Source organism: Sinocyclocheilus anshuiensis, unplaced genomic scaffold (genome assembly GCF_001515605.1).
Source record: "Sinocyclocheilus anshuiensis isolate Anshui unplaced genomic scaffold, SAMN03320099.WGS_v1.1 scaffold78, whole genome shotgun sequence".
NCBI classification, from domain to species: Eukaryota; Metazoa; Chordata; class Actinopteri; order Cypriniformes; family Cyprinidae; genus Sinocyclocheilus; species Sinocyclocheilus anshuiensis.
The window spans coordinates 3,647,212-3,672,430 of NW_015544250.1; the positions used below are offsets into that span (position 1 = coordinate 3,647,212).

General features: G+C 36.2%; 1 pseudogene; it reads right to left on the minus strand.

The window, feature by feature from the left end:
* LOC107697957 (plexin-A1-like) overlaps positions 1-25,219 on the minus strand; it is a 255,116-nt pseudogene that overhangs the window by 195,585 nt on the left and 34,312 nt on the right.

Consider the following 25,219-nt stretch of genomic DNA (forward strand, 5'->3'; position numbering starts at 1 on the left):
GTGCTTGGTGTCTCAGGTATTGTGTGCTTGGTGTCTCAGGTATTGTGTGCTTGGTGTCTCAGGTATTGTGTTTGGTGTCTCAGGCTGTGTGTTTGGTGTCTCAGGCTGTGTGCTTGGTGTCTCAGGTTGTGTGTGCTTGTTGTCTCAGGTATTGTGTGCTTGTTGTCTCATGTATTGTGTGCTTGGTGTCTCAGGTTGTGTGCTTGGTGTCTCAGGTATTGTGTGCTTGGTGTCTCAGGTATTGTGACTTGTACTTTTACTTTCAATACTTAAGTACGTTTAAGATTTAAAAAATACTTTTCGTACTTAAGTACAATAAATATCACATACTTTAAGACTTTTACTCAAGCAATATTCTAAACGGTGACTTCAACTTCTACCAAAGTCATTTTCTGGTAAGATATCTGTACTTTTACTTGAGTATGGCTTTCAGGTACTTTATACACCACTGGACACAGTACTCTGGCAAGCATAATAATACCTAGCACACACAAATGAGTGAACACAGTCCAGTTTTAATTAGATTCAACTTTTTTTTCAGTACTGAAACCCAAAAAGAAAGACTGATTTTTAAACTTCTATATCTGCTAAAAGTGAATCTTAGCAGATTTTAAGAAGAACACCAGGAAATAAATGACTTAAAATAAAAGCCACAAAACAAAAAATAAAGTTTTGTGTGTGAGAATATATGTTGTTATGTTATGTTATGCTATGCTATGCTGTTGTTATGTTATGTTATATGTTATGTTATGCTATGCTATGCTATGTTATATGTTGCGTTATGTGATGTTATGTGATGTTATGTGATGTGATGTAAGGGATAATGTACATCCAGCCGGTTATTAATCGCAGAATAACCCCCAACAGGGTGATCAGGACACTGACGCGAAGCGGAGGGGTCTTGTATCACCCTGAAGGGGGTTATTCTGCGATAACAACCGGCTGGATGTACATTATCTAGCTTATTACATGGCTACTTGCCTCATAAGTAAATAATTAGACACAAAATATTGATTTGAGTTTAAATATTTGAACGCAAAGCTTCCGTGAACACAGCAGTTGCGAGCAAGCAGCAAGTTCAAACTAGACGGACATTTAAGGGAAACGTTGCAGTCAAACCACTTATTACACAACATTTCTTCACATAAATGATTAAGGCGATAAAATATATTGATTTAAGATGAAAATGTTTTAAAATCTTACCAGTTTGTTAGTTATCTTATAATCCATTACAGTGTAAAAAACAATTGTCGCAAAATGGTAGCAGCTGCATTTGTATGAAAGGAGAGAGCGAGTCCGCGATACCAGGATGACAATTAAATAATTGTAAACATAATATTGAATTGAGTTTTAATATTTTATTAGCTAACCAAACGCAAAGCTTCCACGAAGAGAAAATGTTCCTAGCAAGAGTACAGCGCCGACTTCAGTTACCCGGATGAGCCTGTGTTATTAGCTTTTACCGGTTGTTATTGAGGGATAACATACCTCGGAATGTCGCGACTGACCAATCAGAATCAAGTAATCCACAGAGCCGTGTAATAAGTTATGTTATATGTTATGTTATGTTATGTTATGTTATGTTATGTTATGTTATATGTGTTGTGTTATGTTATATATTATATGCTATATGTGTGTATAAATATATGTACCAAACAAAATAACTATTATTGTACCAAGATATTGTGTTACATAAACATATATTAAATATATTAATTTATAATTATTATATATGTTACATTAAAATTAAATTAAATTAAATTAAATTTTAAAATGAATATATAAACATAGAAAATATCAATATTACACTATAATAAATTTCACATTCAGGAGACTGAGGCAGAAACAGACAGAGTAACGAAATGATCAAGAGGATCTTTTACTTGTGCCTGAACAAGAACACTGAATTGATACAGATTGAGACAGAAACCCGGGCACAGTGCCCGTTTTAAGAGAGGAGCTGGATGTGACATTTATTGTGTCTGTGTGTGAGAAAGGGAATAAAATGAACAGCAATTCTGCACTGGCACAGATACAGCTTCACCTCGACAATGAGAATGTTAGATGCTAAGAAAAGTCACCACAGAAGAAAAATCACAATTACGACATGCTACAGTCTGTCTTCCTCTGATTTGTCCCTCACAGGCGTGTGATGCTTCATAATGCCGCTTGGAGTGACTGACCATTCAACAAACTTCTGAGGACGTTCTTTGCATCTCGCTCGCTAATCACTGCCACCAATCACGGCTTCCGACGTTCCCGCCGAGGACTACAAGATGTTGTCAATCATTAATCGTTCTCAATCAGGCGAGATTTCCACAAGAAGAAATCACATCCTGCCGCAACAACGCACCCCCCACCCACCCCACAAGCCTTCCTTCTTGCTCATTGCTTCCAAATGTTATCTGTAATTACCATTCGCTCTGCAAATTAGCTCAAATCAGATCATGCTTCTTAATTAAAGTGACATTTCAGAAGTGGAGGGGGTACACGTGTGGCTGTGCTAAAATGCTAATTAGCCACGCTAACGTGCTAAATGATAAGTGCATTTAACGTCTCCAAAGGAGCTCTTCCCTCAAATCTGACCTGCAGAAGCGGGTAGGTGGACATTACATGAACGCGACTGACTGGTTATTCACAATAACCTTAACTGGCAGGTCGCCACATGACTAAAAAGACGTTGGGAATTGACCACATGCTGGTTAGCATGTTAGCTCTGCCAATGCATGCAGGTATATAGAGCTCAGATTCAGATAGTTACGACATGGCTTGCAAACTAATTGTCTCATCCGACGCATTTTCAACCTGCTTTATTAGCTGTTGTCTTCAATAGGCCCTTTTCACAGTGACGTCAGCTAACTTGCGCTTTCCCGCAAAGCAGTGTATCTGTACTTCCGTTATACCTTTACACCGGAGACTTCTCGGGAAAATGTAGGAAAAACTTGAAATACGAACGGCGTTATTTAAGAGTTAAGACTAATAATGTTAATGTACGTACAGTCGGGTTCTTTTGCGAACGTTTTTCTTCATCTGCTTTAGATGGGTGGCTTACTTGCCGCAACTGCTTGCTTTCAGATATGTATGACAACGATTATGTGTTCACACGAAATACATACTTGAAACCTTTTCACTTGTTATTTCGGTTTATGTCATTCCTTGGATAATTTGTGAGTACATTGTGTAAATTAAATTCCCCCTATAGTTGGGCAATAAAAAGACAAACAACGTGATTTTGTTTTTATTTACTATGGGGAAATGACATGGACACAAGTCATATTTTTTATATTAAATTGTTTTACTACATGGCAAGTTTCACATCCATAAAGGCCAGTGGTCTGAAAAGAAACTCATTATCCAGTTCAAGAATAAAATGGCTTAATATTGAAACCATACAAAAAGGACATCAGAACGGAAGTTGCGTGACGTCATGTGAAAAGGGCCTATTGAGAGCCCGTCAAGCTGAGGCTTGAGGTTGGGGGATAGATGCGATGTCAAGAAGGCCGGCATATTTTATAAAGATTTTCCCTCCCGTGAACCCCAATAGTAGATTCTATCAAATCACTGACATTGACCTCCTGTGCACCAGCCCCACAGGAGCCACATTTCTTAGCAGGGTCACACAATACATCTCATAAACACATGTATAAATCTCACTGCCTTCAGAAACTCACTCTACATAATCCATCTGGCATTATAAATAGTAAACCTCTTTCACACACACTCAACAAGAACTCCTTGACTTATAATTTTTAATCAATTTAATGCAGCCAAAAATATCAATTTATTTATAAACAAGCATTTTACATAAAACACAAATGTTTCCATACAATAGTATTTCCAAACTTCTGAAGATACAGACGATAGACAGAACAATAGAGCAAAAGATAGATCAAACAAATGAAGAACAGATTGAATGAACAAGTAATAGATAGAATGAAAGAAAGATAGAACGACAGGTAGATAGAATGACAGATCAAAGAAACGAAAGACAGACAGAACAAACAAATGACAGATAGAACAAACAATAGAAAAAAGATAGAACGAATGACAGAACAAACTAACAATAGATTGAATTAACGAATCTCAGATCGAATGAACAATAGATAGATTGAATAATAGAACAAAAGATAGACAGAATAAACGATAGATGGAATGAATGACAGAATGAACAATAGAACAATGAATGAACGATAGAATAAGAGATAGAACAAACAATTAACAAACGATAGATAGATCAAACAATAGACAGAAAACAACAAACAAAATCAACAATAGACAAAACAAACAACAGACAGAATGAATGACAGCCAGAAAGACTGATAGATAGAACAAACATTAGACAGAATGAACGATAAAGCAACAGACAGATTCCCATTAACACCTCTGTTATCACAAGGTGTGTTATTTATTTTTTTGAGCATACAGCATACACAAATGATACTTGATTAATCAAAAATAATGATTGAGAAATCAAGAGGAAAAACTTGAAAACATCTCTTCAAATTGAACCAAACGATCTTCCATGTCACAGTCTCGCAGCCAGTCAATGGTCTTTGCTTCACAAACATTAACTCACGCACACACACACACACACTCGTACAGCTGTCTGCAGCCTCTAAGATTTAGGCCCCTGATTATATATTCATACAGATGAATCAATAAGGCCTCGTAGCAACTGGAAGACTAGAGGAATTACAATGAGCCCACATCAATAGACTACAGCTTTACGTTTCATTAGGGCCAGACACACACTTTAGCACTAAATGAATAGCAATAAAACAGCACCGCCGGCATCAACGCAAACCCAAGATCCAGAGCTCAGACATATTTGGCTATGGCTTTGCAAAGGAACTCAACCAGGATTGGTTGAGATGGTCGAACAGTGAACTGGAAGTTGGTGAGAAAAACGCACATGATTGGTACTCAATTAACTGATGCACGCCATTAACGTATGTACATGTACCTTTCTAGCTTTTACCTCATTAGGAACCTAGACACATACACTGTATTTGCACACAGGCCATTGATTTCTGTCTAATGACACAGGCAGCGCTGTCCGTCTCGGGGTCCACTACAGGAAAAGCAAGACGGAGGAGAAATGCGATTCCAATGATGGGATATCATTCGACATCCGCTGATCTCCCCTCACCACCACCGCATACAGCCTATATCCAGCCAGCGGTTTAGACATCACGCCGGGGTCATATACAAGGACTGAGACAGGATTACTGCATACTTCAGCACAAGCACATTTGTGTAGAAGTGTGTGTGCATGTGGCTCGTTTTCAAATTCTTGAGAGCAAATGTGTTTCACTATTAGTATTCTAATACAAATAATTTTAAAACAGTACTGTGGTAGTACCAAGATACTCTGATAGTATCAGATGGTAATGCCATGGTATTCTGATATAAGCCATGGTACTGAATGATTTCCACACCTCATATACAAAGATATTTACACAGCACTGTGAAATACTTCAAAGAATACAAATGTTATTAAAATCATGGTAGCGTTCAAAACCAAGGTATATTTTTAACTAGGGTAAATTTTTAACCCCCCCCCCCAAATTACATAATTGTAAAAAAACATACATCTAAATATATATGAAAAATCTGAATTAAAATATATATTATAAAAACCAAGGTGTATATATATATATATATATATATTTAGATAGTTATTTAAATGATATTTTTACATAAAATGTTATAAAGGCTACTCAGAATTTTCTAATTAAATGATAATAATAAAAAAAAATCTTTTCAACCACGACATTACTTCTTTCCGACAAAGACACCATACCAAAACCTTTAGGATCTTCCACATCCAACCTCAAATGAACACATGCTATCGCTTTACCACAACCAAAAATTAAGCATGCGACTCACCTTCTTCATCCTGCCGCTACGGGTGCCAGTAAAGGCTACGGTTTGCCCGCGATAATCATATGCCGCCACTGACGTCATCCCCTCGTCTTTGTCCAGGAATAAAGGAATCCCCTCAATCGTAGTGGTGCCCCCTAGAGGTTGGTTGAAGTCCTGGCCACAAAAGTTGTCATCTATCTGCAGAGGCTGTGGAGAGAGATAAAAAAGGCAGAGTTATTCGAGTAGTTGCTGAGTGGGAGTTGAGGCGATGAAGGCCAATATGGCATTTTCACTCGTTTTAATCTTCGGCAATACCAATCCATTGCTCGATATTCCTTTGGGTCATTAAAGGCCATATACTGTATTTCTGTGCTAATGAATCAGCCAGAGGCCCACACTTGCACAGAAATATCGCAAGATAACTCCCTGTGCTTGTGCCACTCGAAGAACGGTTGGAAAATATAGAGGACCTGAGGGAAAATCATTCTCGGCTCTTTACTCCTTTCTATGGAAAAAACTGCTCACACGAACATGGCCAACACCAAATGTCGCACAATGCCTCGCAATTCACTGCCTAATGCACACATGATCCGTAATCGTCCCACACAAAGACGATCGCACAATGCACAAAATGTCCCAGGAGACGTCCTCCCCGCTCTGGCCGACAGACTGGGCTCATTATCAGAAACAAAAGTGGCCATGACCCCCACAGCCCTGCATTGCTGCCCAACGGTGCCCTTCATTCTTCACCCAGCGAAGGGTACCACTGCTGCCAAGGATGACCTGGTTCCAGGCAGCGGGAAGGATATTCAGGCTCGCAAACACTGTAGCGGACCAGCGCTGTGCCCTACAACACAAGAGAGCACGTCCTTTCCTAAACCCCTGGGGGATGTTGGAATTTGCACTGGAAATAGAACGAACAGAAGGGGATTGGACAAACAGACCAAGTGCATCCCTAAGGTTAGTAACTGTCTGGGTTACACTGACCCATCATGCACCTACTGTAATTACAGTCGGCCTGCACCAGGTGCGAGCAGGACTAATCACCAGAGAGAAAACGTTTGTTGCTCTCTGTTCACAGTTATTGCCGCTAGGTGTTATTCTCAGTTAGATGAGGAAACATTATGTTGGCAGAGTTAATGATGCTGGTAATGGCGGTTAATGCAAGCCAACCAATGATGCTGGAAAAACCACTTGCGTTAGCAAAGCTTGAAAATTGCTGGCAAAGACAAGGTCATGGAGACAAACTACGCCTAATGGCGTGTACCGAGTGGATGAATCCAGCCTGGATAACGGCAATGCCCACGGTGAGTCAGGGTTGTGCAAAATTCAGAACTAAAGAATCGAAATATTACAGAAAGTTGAACTGGAGTGGCAGGAAGGGGAAATTACTGAATTGCAATATAAATTAATTTATAACATCTATCCATCTAACCATCATTCTCTCCATCCATCTATCATTCAATCTATCCATATTTCCATCTATTGTTCTATCATCTACTCTATCTTTCCATCTACCATCTAACTAACAGCTATCCATCCGTCCATCCATCCATCCATCCCCGTTTGCTACCTTCATTCATAAGGAAATGCTACATTGGTATACAGGTATATCACTAAATAAGCATATTTAAAACACAGTCAACCAAGAAATCACATACACTGCTGAAATATATACCTCCTATTCAGCATCCCATTTGGGAACCGTAGAAATAACAGGGCAGTCACACATAGCTAGTGACCGTGACACCTGTCATGCCGAAAATTGATCGTCTGCCGAAAACTGATTGCCGTCCACGTCCGTCCGTTCGTTTTACACTTGCCAAAAAGTGATTACAGATTCTACTTATTGAGTGAACTGTTCATTCTGCCTCAAAATGACTTGATTTCATTCATGGTTGTTATATTTGACAGATTATAGCTCATTTCGACCTTTTTACCTGTTGAAATACATTTTGACAACAACCATGACTGAAATCAAGTCATTCTGAGGCAGAAAGAACAGTTCACTTTTTGGCAAGTGTAAAACTGCATTTTATGGGTTTTATTGGCCATTTAAAGGTATTTCAACAGGTAAAAAGGTCTGAATGAGATATAATCTGTCAAATATAACAACCATGTATGAAATCAAGTCATTTTGAAGCAGAAAGAACAGTTCACTCAGTAAGTAGAGTCTGTAATCACTTTTTGGCAAGTGTAAAACGGACGGACGTGAACGGCAATCAGTTTTCGGCAGACGATCAATTTTTGGCATGACACCGGCAACAATGCATATCTATCAGAGGTTCTACACTATGCCTCATGCAGATTTCTTCTTTTTCCCCTCCTTAACTCAAATTACAGCCTCAATCTGGGGAAAAAGGAGAGGCAACGACTAAACAAGGCCGCAAGGTGGACTGGTGCTAGACGGAGGAAAGTGTTCAGTGCAGAATGCTTTAGGTGGGAGGGGAAGGGAGGAGACGGGTGTCCTGACCCAAGAAAAAATCTCATCTCTCCCATAAATCTCTGGTTTCGGAGAAGGGTGTTAAGAGACACGGACATGTTAACAAGTTAAAGACAGAAACTAAGCGACCGCAGTTTCTTGGGCCAGACTGAGACTGTCATCTTCAATATCCATGGAACGTGAGGGGGATGACAGCTGAGATGGAAGGGGGCTGAAATGCCTCTGACAGGCTGGACAGGAAGGAGATGCTTCAGAATCCAGTCAGAGAGTATGAACCTCAAAAACTTAAATGAACCCATCTGTGCTGTTCCCACTGAAGATCAAACTGACCCTACATGATAAATCAAAGCACATTTGCACATTGCACATGCATAAATCTGTCTACAGTCTAAAAATACCCCTCAACAGCATGGAAGGTCTAAGACAAGGAGGCTGTTGTGTAAATGTATTATCTAATAAACAAATTTTTTTTTGCTGATGACTAAGCACAAACCTCAAAGTGTCCTGATTTCAAGTTAGTGACCCAATGCAGACCAGTGGGAAACAGGAATGTGATGCTAACTCACCTCTGCTCACACACACACACCTTAGAGAGCAGCTGTAATCCTTATGTCTTATCGTTACACCATCTGATCGATCTCACAGCAGACACGATCCAAGTCTCTCCTCTATCAGTCCATCTCTTTCTTTTTCTGCTCTCTCCATCCGTCCAATGATAGTCTTAGGGATCGATGAGGGAGGCAGGGCTTGACATAGGGGGATGTGATAGACAGACTCGTCTCAAAGGGTTAATCTGGCAGCATGTTTTAGAAATGCCGCAGGCCTGGTCCAGGGAGACCAGGTACTTTGGAAGAACATACAAAGGAGAGATACAAAGTTCTCAGTCCTGTTTTTGAGAGCTAAAAACAGTTATGTTCACTCACAGTTTAGTTATAAACAAGAGTGAGAGCTGCATTTTATAACCAAATTGAAAGTTTTTTTTTTTTCAGGACTCATACATGGATTTTTAAAACCAATAACTATGGTTTCAGAATAAAAGGATTTAGCTTCAGTTATTTGTTCATATTCATCAGTTCATCATTCTGTAATTCATTATTATATATAGTCTGAGTCCACATATATACAAATATATAAAGAGTTCCAAAGTTTTCTAATTTATAATAATTTACAGTTTGTAATTATATTTATAAATAGCATGCATAAAAATAGCATTCACATAAATAATATATTTATAAATATTAAAGTACATATATATTTTTTAAATATACAAATATTTAAATATATACACACAATGCATTTATAATTATAATAGTTTTATAATTAAGTAATATTAATGTATTTTATAACGATACTATATTTAAATATATTTAGAAATGGTATTTATATAAATATCATAATATTAAATAATATTTTATTTTTTAATAAACATTAATATCGTAACAAATTGTTTTAAAACTAAATATCAGTTTTAAAATTAATTTATAAAAAAACTTAAGTTTGTAAAATATGTATTTATAATAGGAATACTGTAACATTCAATTGCCTTTTTTATATACATGTATATTTATTATATATAAATATATACGCATAAAAATATAAAACTAATATAATATAAACTAAATAAATATATTTATTAACTTATACAATTATATTATATATCACAAAGGAAAAAAAACAAAGTATATCCCAAAATCAACCAGAAAAATACACTAAAACACTTCTTCCTCAAACTGCTGATCGTCTATAGAGCTGCTCATTTGTGTTCAACATGAATCCTTATTTGTGTACTCGGGTATATAACAAGGTGGGCGGCCATGTGTGTGTGTTTGTTTTATGTGTGTGCATGTGTGTGATTGTCCTTAAATGTGTTTGTGCTGATGCGTGTGTATGTGTGCACTTGTCCTTAAATGTGTTTGTGCTGATCAAGGTTATTTTCGTAAACGAAAACTAAAACTAAGACGAAAACGATTGATGAAAAAACTATTTCGTAAACTGAAATAAAATAAAAATGGCAAAATAATTCAAAAACTAAAATGAAACGAAACTAACAACAGTTATTGAAAAACTAACTGAAATAAAATAATGATCAAAAATAAATAATCGTTTTAGTAATCATTACGTTCTCACCCCTTGGCGGAAAAATATATGAGCTGTGTGGTGCCGGTGGTTTAGGGAAATACCTGTAATTGGCGCATCGCGCACGTGAGGTTATCTGACGGAGAGACGCAAAGCAGTTTAAAGCAGAGTCCTGCACGGGTCCTGTTTGGATCGAGCAGCGCAACAAACTTTGGCCACTGGTTGAGAAAGCTCGGCAACAAGGACGCCGCGCTTACTTCGTTGGTCCAAAGGCGTACATTGATGGTAAAGAACTTGTTCTACAGGACATGGAGGTCACCGAGTGAATTGAGCTTGAGTTAGTTTGCTGTTTTGGTCTGCTTTTTTCAACGCGTTTTTTGGCCTAAGAATGACTGTTTTTTTTTTGGTTTTTTTACCTAGAAAATGCTAACTTAAAAGTCGGACATTAGAATGTACATTGTACTTTGAGGTACATTGGTCGATTTTTATTTTATTTTATTTTTTATTTTATTTTTATTTTTTTTATAAATAATTTAATTTATTATTGATTTATATATTCATTTTTTATTATTATATTGATTGATTTGTTTATTTATTTTTTCATTTTATTTGTATTATCTGTTGTTATTATTATTATTATTATTATTATTAATATTTTGTAATTAGCTTTTTTATTGAAAGACCCCAATCTTGTTTTGTTTACAAGGGTTTTTTATTTATTTATAGGATCTCATGGGCTGACTCACTTGTTGACACAGTTCTGGTGTCATTGTTTCCAAATTTTTCTATTTGCTCACTTAATGCAAGAGGGTTGCATAATGATGTTAAACGTAAAGCAATTTTTTTATATGCGAAATCACTTAATACTGATTTTTGTTTTATACAAGAGTCACATGCAAATTCTAGTGATTTTAAGTTTTGGAAATCACAATGGGGTGATGAGTTATTTTCTTCATTTGGTTCTAATTTTTCAGCAGGTGTTTTAACTTTGAAGCACAAGTTTAGGGGTAAGATAATAGAAACAATATCTGATCCTGAAGGCCATTTTCTTTTTTTATTGGTTACTTTAAATGATCTTTTCTTTGTTCTGGGTAACGTTTATGGATTTAATTCCACAAAAAATAACCTCAAATTATTTAATTCAATAGAAACACATTTTAGAGTATTTTAAATCTAAATATCCTAATTTGTTTATTCTTTTGGGTGGAGACTTTAATCAAACTATAAATAATAATTTGGACAGATCACCACCTAGACTGTCTGATAGTTCATCAGGTCTTTGTGGTTTGATCTCCCGATTTGGCCTAATTGACATTTGGAGAGAGAAACATCCTCATGCTTTACAGTTTACTTGGTCTAACAGTTCTGGTTCACTTAGATCTAGAATTGATTTTTGGTTAATATCGGACTCTTTATCCAATTTTGTCAATAGAGTTGAAATCTTGCCTTCTCCTTTGTCTGACCATAAATCTATAATTGTATCTTTCGATAGCCCATCTTCTTACTCAAGAACATATAATTCATACTGGAAACTTAACTGTTTTATTAGAGGATGCAGAAATTTGTCGGTCTGTGATATCTAGGATTATTTTTTTTCTTAAAGCTCAAGCCGAGGATAATTTTGGTTCTAATTGGGAGCTGCTAAAATATAATATTAGATTAATTTTAGTCAAAGCTGGAACTCAAAAAGCTAAGCAATATAAAGCAGAGGAACTTGATATTGTTAAAAGACTTGTCTACCTCTCCTGCTCTCCTTTTGAGAATTTATCTGTTGACCAGAAATCAGAATTAGTTGAACTTCAGAATTCATTAGATAACTTGTATATTCGTAAAGCAAAGGGTGCTTTTGTTCGTTCAAGGAGGAGGTGGTTAGAGGAGGGAGAACGTAATTCCAGCTATTTTTTTAGATTAGAGAAACAGCGAAATCATATAAATTCTATAAGTAGCCTTAAGGTAAATGGAGTGGTTTTAAAGAATTATAAAGACATTTCTAATTATTGTGAAGAGTTTTATAAAAACCTTTATCGTTCCAGATACTCTCAACAGAACTTGAACTTATTCTTTAACTCCCTTGATACGGACCTTATTACTAAAATTAATGATATTGGAAAGAATTTATGTGACGCTCCTATTCAAATTCAAGATATTTCTGAGGCCATTGATAAGTTAAAACTTAATAAATCTCCAGGAAATGATGGTTTGACCGCAGAGTTTCATAAGAAATTTTCAAATTATCTTTCACCGTTTCTCTTCAATGTTTATTTAGAAAGCCTTAAAAAGGGTATTCTCCCACCCTCTATGACTCAGGGTGTTATAAATTTGATCCCTAAACCTCAAAAAGACCACTCTCAGTTGGAAAACTGGCGACCTATAAGTCTCTGTTGGAATTTTATTCCAAATCATATATTTAATTCTGCTGGAGGTGTACATTTTTTATTGCGCTGCAACTTTGACATCTCTAAAACACCTTTAAATTTATCTTGTTTTCATAAACAGGCTTTAATAAGTTGGTCACTTATACATAATTATAATTTTTCACCACATAGCTACTTTATTTGGAATAATAAAAATATTAGATATAAAAATAAATCTCTTTTTTTTTCACAGTTGGTTTGATAAAAATATACTTTTAGTCAGTCAACTTTTAGATGATCGTGGTGTCCTTTTTACTTATGAACAATTTATGCAAGAATGTTCTTTTCCTGTACCCCCAAGAGAATATGCCATTGTGTTTGGTGCAATTCCCAATTGTATTATACCTTTAGTAAAATCTGGCCCTAAAGGTTCGTTCGACTCTCCTCTTTTTGATAACACTAACTTATTTGTTGACCAAAGTCTTCTAAATACCATGTCAAACAAAGACATTCATTCAATTATTAATAGATCTCAGATTTCTTTACCTGCTTGTGTGAGTTTTTGGAATAACATTTAGTGCTATAGAATGGGAAGAGTTTTGGCTTCTTCGACAAAAATTCTAGACCCGTTTGACAAAGACCACGAGTCACGACCCGAACCGCACCCGCATTACATCTATTACAACAAGGTAAGCAAGATTATTTATTTTCTCATGTAACACAAGCAGTCAAACCAAAATTAGGCATTTTAAGTTGGTGCTTTGAAGAAAAACAGGCACGCAGCGCAACGTAATAATTAACAGAAAAAAAGACGAGAACGCGCATCCTTTCTGTAAACAATAGCATAGCATCTTGTGATCACTCTGCCAGGCTTTCGGGCAAATGTGCATAGGCTAAATCACATCATAAACACGCTTATAATTCTTAATAAATGAAAAGAACGTATTCAAATATGAGCCTTTAGCCTACTGCTAAATGCGATTGCCGTTATTATTGAATTTCATTAGTCCCAGTTATGATTTATGCGCAGTTGTTCACGGAAAAGTGAGCTGAAACTAAACTATATAAAAACTAAATAAAAATGTGTTCACAAAATAAAAACTAAACTAAGACTAACAACAATATGAATGAAACTAATAAAAACTAAACTGAATTGTATAGCAAATTTGAAAACGATATTAAAATAAAACTAATTTAAAAATTCAAAACTATAATAACCTTGGTGCTGATGCGTGTGTATGTGTGCGCTTGTGCTTAAATGTGTTTGTAGATGGTGGAACACATAAATGAAGATAAAGAGAGGCTGCTAAAATCTTTGGACGCATGGCCTAAGAGAAAGAGAGCGAGTGAGCGAGAGATGAGTGGAGGGATGGCAGGCTGCCAGCCTCCTGTTTTGATTGGTGACGGTGGAAATGCAGCGGCTCAGCCGTTTGCCCTTTGTTTCCTCCAAACAGCCAATGGAGGCTCTCTAATTGGGTCTTAATGGTGCTCGCGTTAAAGCGAGCCAGAATTCAGGCACTCTCTCCGCCGCTCTCGCTCTCTCTGGCATTAACAGCATTAGACAGGAGAACATCACAGATTCCCAAAGCATCTGAGGCTTATCTACAAATACATGTCATATTAGCATGGCCATCGTGAGCTGTCGTTCAGCTTTATATAATGGTGTTATTTATAAAGCTGCTTCCTCTGAGCAATCCTATTGACCCTCAATCTAAAGTCCTTTAGTAGGACTTAATGTCTTTATGTAGGCCGTCTATCCTGCCATTTGATTAAGATGATATGACGTTCCTGTAGCTCAACTGGTAGAGCAACACCAGAGGTCATAGGTCTTAGCTAGATGCTAATGTTCATTCTACGAAAATGAACATGAATGCATGTTCATCAATTTTTCCTTTATTGAAGATTTTAGGGTACATCATCATTTACTCTTAAATGTTTTCACTATTTTTCCTTTTTTTCCCTTTTCAAATCTTTTCAACTTTACTAGTTGATTGTGGTATGACAAATGAATTTTTATAAGTTTATTTCTCCATACAGTCTCTCATATGAGGTCATAAAAATGGTATCTATCTCTTCCACATTTCATGACAAGGTCACATATGCAGTTTATACAGACATATACATATAGCCAAACACACATTCACACCCATAATGCACTCTCACATTCACCTACACTATCTAGTACATGCTGTGGTCCTGTTGTTTAGGGCCTGTACCCCGTAGCACAGCTGTAAGGCAGAGCAATATATCAGTCTACGCTTTCACCTTTAATCACCTCTGGACTTTCTCTCTCAGTCTCTATTCCTCTTTCACTCCATCCCCTCGTCCGGCACTAAAAAGGCACTCGTGAGCTCTATTGTTTGGCTTTATAACATCTCCATGAGACAATCATGGAGCGAGAGCAGGTGTTCACTGCATGGAGGCACTGGAAAATATCACCGGAAAGTGGAAGAGAAGTGTGCACTGCTGATCGGGGCTGATTTTGAATTAAAGGTGTAGATTAAAATACCCTTCAAAATTAAGTCATTGTGAATAAGTTACTGAACAGGAAAGGTATATTCAACTTTATATCAAGTGTAGTCTTACGTAGTCAAACTTGTGGTCCACGCTGCAAGTAAGGACAGTTAAATCTGACATAATCTGACATGATGAACATTAGGGAGAAAAGCCTAAAACTAGATATACTCTAGAATCTCATCTTCTTGCCACTAACTGACTCAAAGGAAACTTTTGAATATATTTCTATATCATGATATCTGATATCATGTCCCTTGCATATTTCGGCAAATCCAGTGACTAGTTCTTCCTCAAAATTGATCCTTGTAGCAGTCTGGCAACTTTTAGGTAAGTTTGTTTCTAGGGATGTGCGGGTCTAGTCGACTAAACGGTACAGCTCCTACGAGTCGACACTGAAAACAATAGTCGATTACACGACAGAAAAAGAAAAAAAAAACAATTATCATTCAACTTACCATCATTTTATGTTACCATCTAATGACCATTGTACCATGTAAAACATTTTAAATAACAAGTTAAAATAAAACATTTGAAAAAAATAATACATTATTTTTAAAAGTGTATCTGGGCGTAAACTACATTTTTACCTCAGACCTCGCACAAGTTTTCTTCGTGTCAGTTGTGGTGAGCTCAAAAGTGACCACGCGAAAGACGAGTAAGGTGTGGGATTATTCTGAATTAGAAGGAAACTGAAAAGTTTTGTGTAAAACTGTGTAAAGTCAAATTGGCTTACAATAACTCTACTGGAGCGATGCGTAAATCATATTCAATACAGGCACGTAGGCGTTAGCTTAGAGACTAGCCAAAGCCAGCAAATGTCAATCACTTCATTCACTACAGCCCGCCGCCGCTGCGATCCCGTCCGCGCCGTCTATTCCTCTAACGAAGACCCACTTCGGTGGTGGTGCAGGATGTCCAGGCGCTTTCCGAAATTCTGTTGGCTTGCTTTTCATTATCTCTGCATGCCTGCGACTTCAGTTCCTGCAGAGCGCGTTTTTTCAAGTGCACGATTGTTAATCGCCTCAGGACCTGTCTTTCTCTTTGTTCGTTTAGTTTTTAGATGATATAGCCTACATGATGAAGTATGTTTTTAAAAGCCGTTTTAATGCTATTCCTTGATAAAATTTCCTATTGTTTTTGACTTGTGTTTTAATATGTTGGCTAACGTTATATGAAGATAAAGAATTCTGTCAGGCTATTGATTGATTTTCCATTGTTCTGCATTTCCCCAGCTGATTTTAATAAATAAGCATTGGCTGACGTTGAGTGTGTGCTCTTCTTTTTTTTTTCTTTTTAACGACCGCCTAAAATTAAATGATAACCCGAGGCAAGCATACGGCATAATTGTGACCTATTTTTAGCGGAATTCATTGAGGGATTTGACCGTGTGATTCACAGATTAAGTATTTCAAATGTAGGCTGTTATATACACGCATGCACAAAGTTTTTTTTTCTTACCATCTTGGGGGTTTCTTGCTTTTTGACTAGTCGGATACAAAACTTCCGTTTAAACAACGTCAAATTAGTCGTCGCGCACATCCCTATTTGTTTCAAACTTATATCAACCTGTACAGATCACAATCTCAGAAAATTTGCATAGTAGTGAGCAAATAGAATTGGAACAGGTGATTTCAGCCATTTTTGGCTACAATCAGAATGTAATACTAGCAGCATAGTGCCTACAAGCATAGTAGATACTCAGAATTACTTAAATTAAAAAAAAAAGAATGCAAAATGGTTTAAACTGTATATAACCACAGCATATTGCATAGCGAATTTAATTTAGCAAATGGTATCCACTGTAAGATAAATAACTACATTTTGTCTAATCTATTTAGAAAATAAATTAAAATAACATTTAAATAATAAATATTAAAGTAATATTTATAGTACATAAAAATAGTATTGTAATTTATACATAGTGCAATAAGTACATGTATTCAATATTATATAATATCATAGTTATATATGGTATGTAGTTCTAGTTATATGGTAACTTTATTTAATTCACAGTGTCTTTTTTACACATTACATATTATAGTAATAAGACTCAATTATGCACATACTGTATTACATGAAACTAACCTTAAACCAACCCCTAATCCTAACACTATAGTAAGTACATGTTTTTAATTAATATTACTCAGAGTTAAAATTTATAATTACACTTTAACTAGGACACCTTAAAATAAAGTGTAACTCTAAACATATACAGTAGGTCGAATCGAGTGCATTGCAATGTGGGATACAGTACCCTATGCAGTGTGCTTTTTTGCATACTCCATATTTGGCATATGTAATATCTCATGTGTGAGTTCTATGAATGCAGGACATTCGCACAGTATGCATCCTGCAGAAATAAAGTATGATAAAATGCCATTCTGATCTTTGTATGCAATATGGATTAAAATGACCCATGAACATTTTTTTGGGGCGTATGCCTTCTGAAGCAGAGACTATGCTGTGTATGATAACAAAAGAGCTGACTGAAAGAGGCAAGTGCAACTCTGAGCTGCACACATGTGCTAATGTGTAACGACTGCACGCTTGTGTCATTTAACTAGCAGTAGGCAAAAGCTGTGGGACAGATGTTCATATCTCCTCTCCACTGACCTGACACCACACACGCACCCTTAGACACAGCCTGTTCACACTCGCACATACAGCTTCCTCAGACCAGCACAAATTCCCCACACAACACAAACACGCCACTAGCAGTGCACAGAGGCCTGATTATGAGACTGCCCATGACCTGCACTCGGCCCCATGGCATCCAGCACAGACAGAACACACATGCACACGACTCTCTCTGTTTCTCCTTCTTTCTCTCTAACACGGAGGTTAAGTGATTATGCATTTCACTGATCTATAAATCAGCATAAACTTCCAAAAACTGAATGGAAGAGCAAAGGCACAAAAATGCTTCTAGGTGCAAGCAAATTGAAACGGTTTAGTTTTTCGTTAGTTGGGTGAATCTCATAAAACCTGTCAAGAACTTTCTCAGGTCATATTTCCAGATATGAATTAAAAAAAAGGCCTATTAAAATACTCTGCATTGTGGCATCACATTTAATGCCAGTTAAGCACATTTGTAATTCGTATTACTGTAATGCAACAAATTGGACATTAACAAACTGCAATAATAATAATCTTTAAAAAAAAATTTAATGTAAAAATAAATAAATAAATAAATCCTAGCGGGGTGATTTTCATTTTGCATGACAGTACTGGGATTTTAATGAGAATAATTAATAATATATGCATTACTAAGAAGAAAAACGCCCATAATCGCCATGAAAATAATGTCCATGAAAAAAAAGAATAATAATTTTTGCCCAGAGTCCTGAACATATTTGTTCCTGACATTTACCCAGTTTGTTTTTTTTATTTTGGGTAACAATCCCTATTTAGCACTGAGCGCAGTTGATCTACTGTCCTCATACGGTTCAGATTAGGACAACAGACCAAATAGTTTGGCACGGCATCCCTAAATCTGCACTGCTTCTCATGAGAATCAACCTGTAGAGGTTGAATGATTTGCATCCTTGTATGGCAGATCACACGTATGTTTGGCACGCTCAGACATCAAGCCTTTCAGAGCTTTCATTGAAAGCAGTTGCTCCTACTCTTAATGTGCTGGCTAAGAAATGCCAATTTCTCAACATTACTGACCCACTTCCTGCCTGATCGTTTCGCTTACGATTCCAGGGAACCTAAACTTGTGCTGAAACAAACGGGTTAGAGAGTGAGTTTACATTCCCGGCCATGTGTGTGATTGTGTGTATCCTGGTTTATCTGAGGGTTATTAATATTTAAGCATGAAAAACACCTAGAACAAATAAAACATCTGCTAAACTCCAAAATTAAAAATTATGAGTGAAAGATTTTCAATGTGGGGAATAAATACATACACATCTATATACTAGGTTTTGCTAGGTATTTTGATAGATAATAGAGATGCCTAAAAACATCTCTAAACATTCTGTGTATGTGATTTATTTTTTAACAACACCAGTTCAATTGCTCTTAGCAACACTACTTTTGTATAAAATAATCATTTAACTCTAATGAACTATAATTAAAGTCAAAATCATATTTGCACATTGCCAAAAATACTGTATAATTTTGTAATTTTAATCAATCATATTATATCTTAACAGAATGAAATAATTATAATAAAAACTTACAATAAAACTTAAAGCCTATCTCATACTAAGAATTTAACCAATTTAATAATTGTAACTTAATATTAATAAGGATTCTTCAAAGAAAGAACAAATAAATTATGCATGAAAAAAACTTAAATGAAGCTACTAATAGGTTTTTTTTATTTATACTTTTATATAAAATTCATAGACTGCAGTATGAGAGATTATCAAACAGGCTGACTGTTTTATGCAGTTTATTAAAATCAATAAAAATCCCCATAACTAGTACTTAGATTTGTGTTCTCCCTGGTTGAAGGTACACTTAAACACTACCTGTAAAATGGCAAAATAATTTAATATTCATAATGCATAACAGTGTAAAAACATTACCGAATTCTCCCACAGTTATTTAACTGCAGCTAAACTCATATACATAAAACTCTTACCTCATGAATTCTTATACAACATTCATAACCTGAAGTCCTACAAACTAAATCAAAAGGATTTATCCATTTTTCAAAGCCACAAATAACAGTAACAGATATTTTACATATAATTTCCTATAATTTCTTATTCACATCTTTTTGCATTTATGTACGCTTTTGATTGTTTCATGCATTTTCTTTACACACGCAACTATTATATTTAGTCTAAATAAGCTCTCGACTGTTAACCATATGCTGTGAGTCATACACACAAGACTGTATGTGTGTGCGTTTCATTTCTAAACTCATGAAGCTGATCTGAAGCTTTTAACATTGTTGTCCCAGCAAAAGCATCAGATTATAATCTACATAATCTAAAATTAAGCATCGCATAAACACTAATCTAATTACAGTGCAGACACAGACTTTCTCCCAAGAGCGCTTTGCATTTCCGGCTGAAAACGTCTGTGTTCAAGAGCTCCGCTAAACTACATTCACATACAGCTGCAGAGTAATGAGATCTGAGATAAATCTGTTGTGCATGAGGACATGAGAAAGCAATGAGCGATTTCATTAGTTTCCATTCAGCGGCTTCATGGTAGCCATTGGAGGCCCCGCTGGGCGCGTTCTCCTCCACAACAAGGCCATAACAGGAACATAACATTGAGAGAATATGGGTCTGCCGTTTGACACCCGTTCAAGAAGCAAGGCTGGAAACGGCACTTCAAGACTCAGCATGGGGCGTCTGTGAGCTTCCAACAGCATAATGCTAAAGAGCCCTGATCAAGCTAACATAATGTTTAGCATGCTGTTAAAATGCCTGATGCCTAATGTATAAGCATTTTAAGTCCTCATAAGACATAAAAATGGCCACTGGTGACCCCTGAAAGACAATACATTGGCACCAAATAGCATTTGGAAACTTACCTGATTTATGTGAATGTCACTGCATTACAAAAAATAGCAATCACAAGTGGCGTATACAAACAAATAATGCTAGAGCTTTTCTCAAAACCAATTTTACTTTGCTTTGAGCTATTTGTGCCATTACTTTTAATTAACTAGTCCAGTAGCAGAGTAAACACAAGGGTAGATCATCACGTTGGACACAGAAACATCAGAAATTAACTATTTTATATATATATATATATATATATATATATGTGTGTGTGTGTGTGTGTGTGTGTATTTCCCAGATAATATACTATGTATTTAAGCTTCAGTACAGTATCAATACAAAGCCAATTTATTAATCTACATAATATGACACTTCACTGTATAAATGGATTTTTATACTTGAAATATACTTTATATATACCATATATAGCTACCTTTATTTTTTTATAAAGGGGTCAACACAGAAGGGGTCCTTGGCATCAAACAGTTTGAAAAACCCCGGCTTAAGTGTCCGAATATGTTTTATCGTTGTGACTGCTGCAGTTATGGGTCAGATCTAGCCATTAAGCCCTCTTGGGTGGGAAAATTGAAATAATAAACAACCTGTTTGGTAGAAAATATCAATGAAAGAATCAAATTGCATCTACAGGCTCATTTGCTAAATGTACTGTATCATGGTTATCAGTGAATGTCTCTCAGGAGCAATATCAGGGCTTTAAATGCCCAACATCAGATGAAGGTACTTGACTCACAAACAATGTCTATTCAAACACACAATCAATGAAGCCTTTAGAGCACATCATAATAAAACAAACCATGTCTTTCTCACTCACATGAACAAAGGGCACAGTCATTTTGGCATTTGAAGCTGCAACTGTTGGTTTCCATTAGCGAGGAGCATTTTTTCTGTCTAACTACACTGGATCCACCTCCTAAAAACACAAGTTGCAAGGTTGTGACAGCACCCATAAGGGAAATCCAATCATCAATATGCACCCAACGCTTTTAATCTTTTCCTGGAACCTCTGACCTCAGTGTCCAGTAATGCGCCATCATCTAACCATACACCCCCTCATTACATTTGGACTCAAGAAAGCCTGCTAGAAACATCTCAGACGACAGCTAGCTTCAAGATGGGGAAAAAACATAATAATAAAGTTCTAAAAGCCACCATGACCTCTTCGGAGTGTCACAAAACTCCCACTGGCTCTTCAGCTTCGGTCGCGGTGCCAGGAATGAGGAATAGCTTTGTCCTTTCAAAAAGTGGTTCACCATCCTTCTTTCCAGGTCATGCTAGTTATGCTCTGAAATTTGCTTACCAAAAGTGGCTGGCCATAAATCATAATGATTTAGCAAGTATTCGTCTGTAGAAATCACAAGATTATGGCTGAGCATTATTTACTGCATAATATCAAGATGGATTGTCGTTCTCTGACCCTGCTGAAAAGACCTGTGAACATATTGTTGTCAAGCACTGTATGTGATGTTCCTAGAACAACATTCTAGTCAAACAGTCTCAAATCTTACCTTAACCTACCCCAAAAATTATTGAGCAATATAATTTAAATTGAGCTAAATTAATAAGAATTCTGTATAACCTCAACTCAAGAGCATGTCACGCTTGGTGAAACCACAGAAAGTGCTGGTGTTCTTAAGTAGCTTAACCAGCAACATTTGGGACTATGGTTCTCCGACGATGCAAAGACCAGTGATTGTGATCTTGTCGAATACGGCTGGCTCCTGGATCAAAATAAAATGTCATCTTAACCCTAACTTACTACTACAATCAGAGGGCTATAACAGATTGATAAGTTGTTCAAACCTTAAACTAAAGATTGACAATAAAATATGCTTGGTTGATAGGAATGTTGCTCAAAGACACAAACATGAATTTGTCAACAAAATTACCTAGAAAAAAATGGTTGTTAAAGTTGAAAACAAGACAAATTACAACAAGTAATGCATACTGATGAAAATGTATGGAAATTTATGGATTATGGAAAATTTGACTGATTTTTTACATTTTAGTAAAAGTGCAAACAAAAACAGATTAAAAGCAACAATTGTAGTAAAATTTACTTTTACAAATGTAATATAATTTATGAATGTTACATGATGAAATACTGACTAAATTTAAAAGATATTTTGGTAGCACTTAAATATAAAATGCAAAAAGTTTTTTAATGCATTAGTTATGTCTTGTAATATAATTTATGATGCTTATAACGTATGATCTCATGAATAATTGCAACCACAATTATAATACATTATAATATATATTTATTGTTACACCTTTAGAAAGTATAATTTATTAAAACACATGACAAACAACCAATTTCAGGCGTAAATCTGCAAATATTATAATGCATTTTAACTTTGGTTATGAAAAGGTATAGGCCTAATGCATTATGATGTATATTATGAATTCCGTTATAATGCATTATAAATAAAGGCTTCAAGTAAAGTGTTCTCATCAAACAACAAAAATATGATTTAAATAAATTCATTTAATGAATTTATGTCTCTAATGTTCATCAAACGTGTCCAGCCTTGGTCAAACAACATCAGCAGAAAAAGTGATGGCTGACCATCTTAATAGAACCAAGCCAGCAGCCAGTTGCGTAAACATAGTCACCACATTAAGACTGTGTCTTAAGAACTAGTTTGACTAACTAGCAGTTAACCAAGTGGTTATCAGTCTGTCTTTTCAGATTCAAAGTAGATCAATCTACATTTTTATGTAACTGACTTCAAAAAATTACCTAACTTTTAAGACTAGTCTAAGCAGTTTATGCAACCGGCCACAGAACTAACCAGCCTGCAAATTCATGCTGGTTAAATCTAAGCAGGTATTTTCAGCAGGGAAGGTATAACTGGCTTTTCCCAGCTTGTGTATGCGGTTGTTTTTAAGCCTTTGTGGAATATGAAATAGACTGATGTTCTCTGGATCCATCCCATTGCCCACCACCACAGGAAACAACAAATACAGCTGCACGCACAGCCTGGCAAATAGCGCCGCACACAAGCGCACACCCCCAAACACACACTGCGTGCCTGATCACAACCACCTACCATCCCACACACACTCTCTACGGCGGCTCCCACACAAACACACATCAATAAATAATTACACCGACAATTAGATGGGGAGCACTCCAAGCCTGACCTGTTAAGAGATTTGCAACCTACACACATAGTCGCCATCTGAAAGGCTGGGGAGGGGGAGTCATTTTTCTTACTACCCAGTTAACTGGCTGACTTATTGATTTAAAATTACCATCACAGAGAGCTCATACAGTTGTCTACACTTTATTTGGCCACTCTCAAGGCCCCGTTTGATCTGAATAGCTTATGTTAAAGCTACAAAAAAGCAGAAAACACAAATTCTGCCCCATTACAAGCACATTCACAATGCTACCATCCAGACAGGAATGCACTGATACAATACTAGTATCGGATACTGAGATCATGTACTTGTACTCAATAAAAAAAATTAAAAATAAAAAAAAAAACCAGTAAACTTTCACTCTTCACTCATAAACCCTGTACTTTCTGGATGCTTCTACACAGGTCAAATAAGGATAAAATGAAAATAGACGTATATATTTTTTTAAATAAAGCTCTGATTTTTAATATAGAAAATACATAAATAAATAGCTAATTAAACAGTATTAATTATTCAATTATTAAATATGAACAAATATCGTATCAGCAAATACCAGAAAGTATCAGTACTCATTCTCTACCTCTGAAAATGGTAGTGGTGCACCCATTCGGAAAGAATAGATATTTACAGTCAATTTTTCTTCTTTGTGTCCCCTTTAAGGAAGAAAAATCTACAGAGGATTCCCTTAATCTCAAACCTGTGTTGAAAAGCACAATAAATAAGACTATGGAAAAACGATTAGCCCCAAGGCTATTGAGGGGGATACAGTTTCATCTATATGATTTTTCAATATCCAGTCATCTCTGATCAATACCCTACAGGGAAGGAGGCACAGATGGGAAGCCATTAAAGTGTAATCCAGTACAATATCTTTTTTTGCCTGGCCGTGAAGAGCTCCCACATGGACTTGTTCTCTCATTTCCTTGAGCTGTTCCTCAAAGAGTCAGAAAGAACTGAAGTAAACACCAACAGCAAGCAAATGATGTTCAATGTCATAATTAAATCACAAAGTTTTTCATTAGGGATGCTTTCAATAGCATCGGAGATTAAAAGACAAGACAGAAAATCTTTCCGTCTTCAGTCTGAGGGAAAAACAGAACCGAACACTAGAAGGATAACGGCTAGCAATCAAAATCACCAGGCAAGTGATCAACCGAGATAAGTATTCATGTAATTATGCAAAGGAGCGAAGGGTGAGGAGTCGGTCCTGGTGTATTTTTGTTCATCAGTTATATATCACATACAGTGGGTACGGAAAGTATTCAGACCCCCTTAAATTTTTCACTCTTTGTTATATTGCAGCCATTTGCTAAAATCATTTAAGTTAA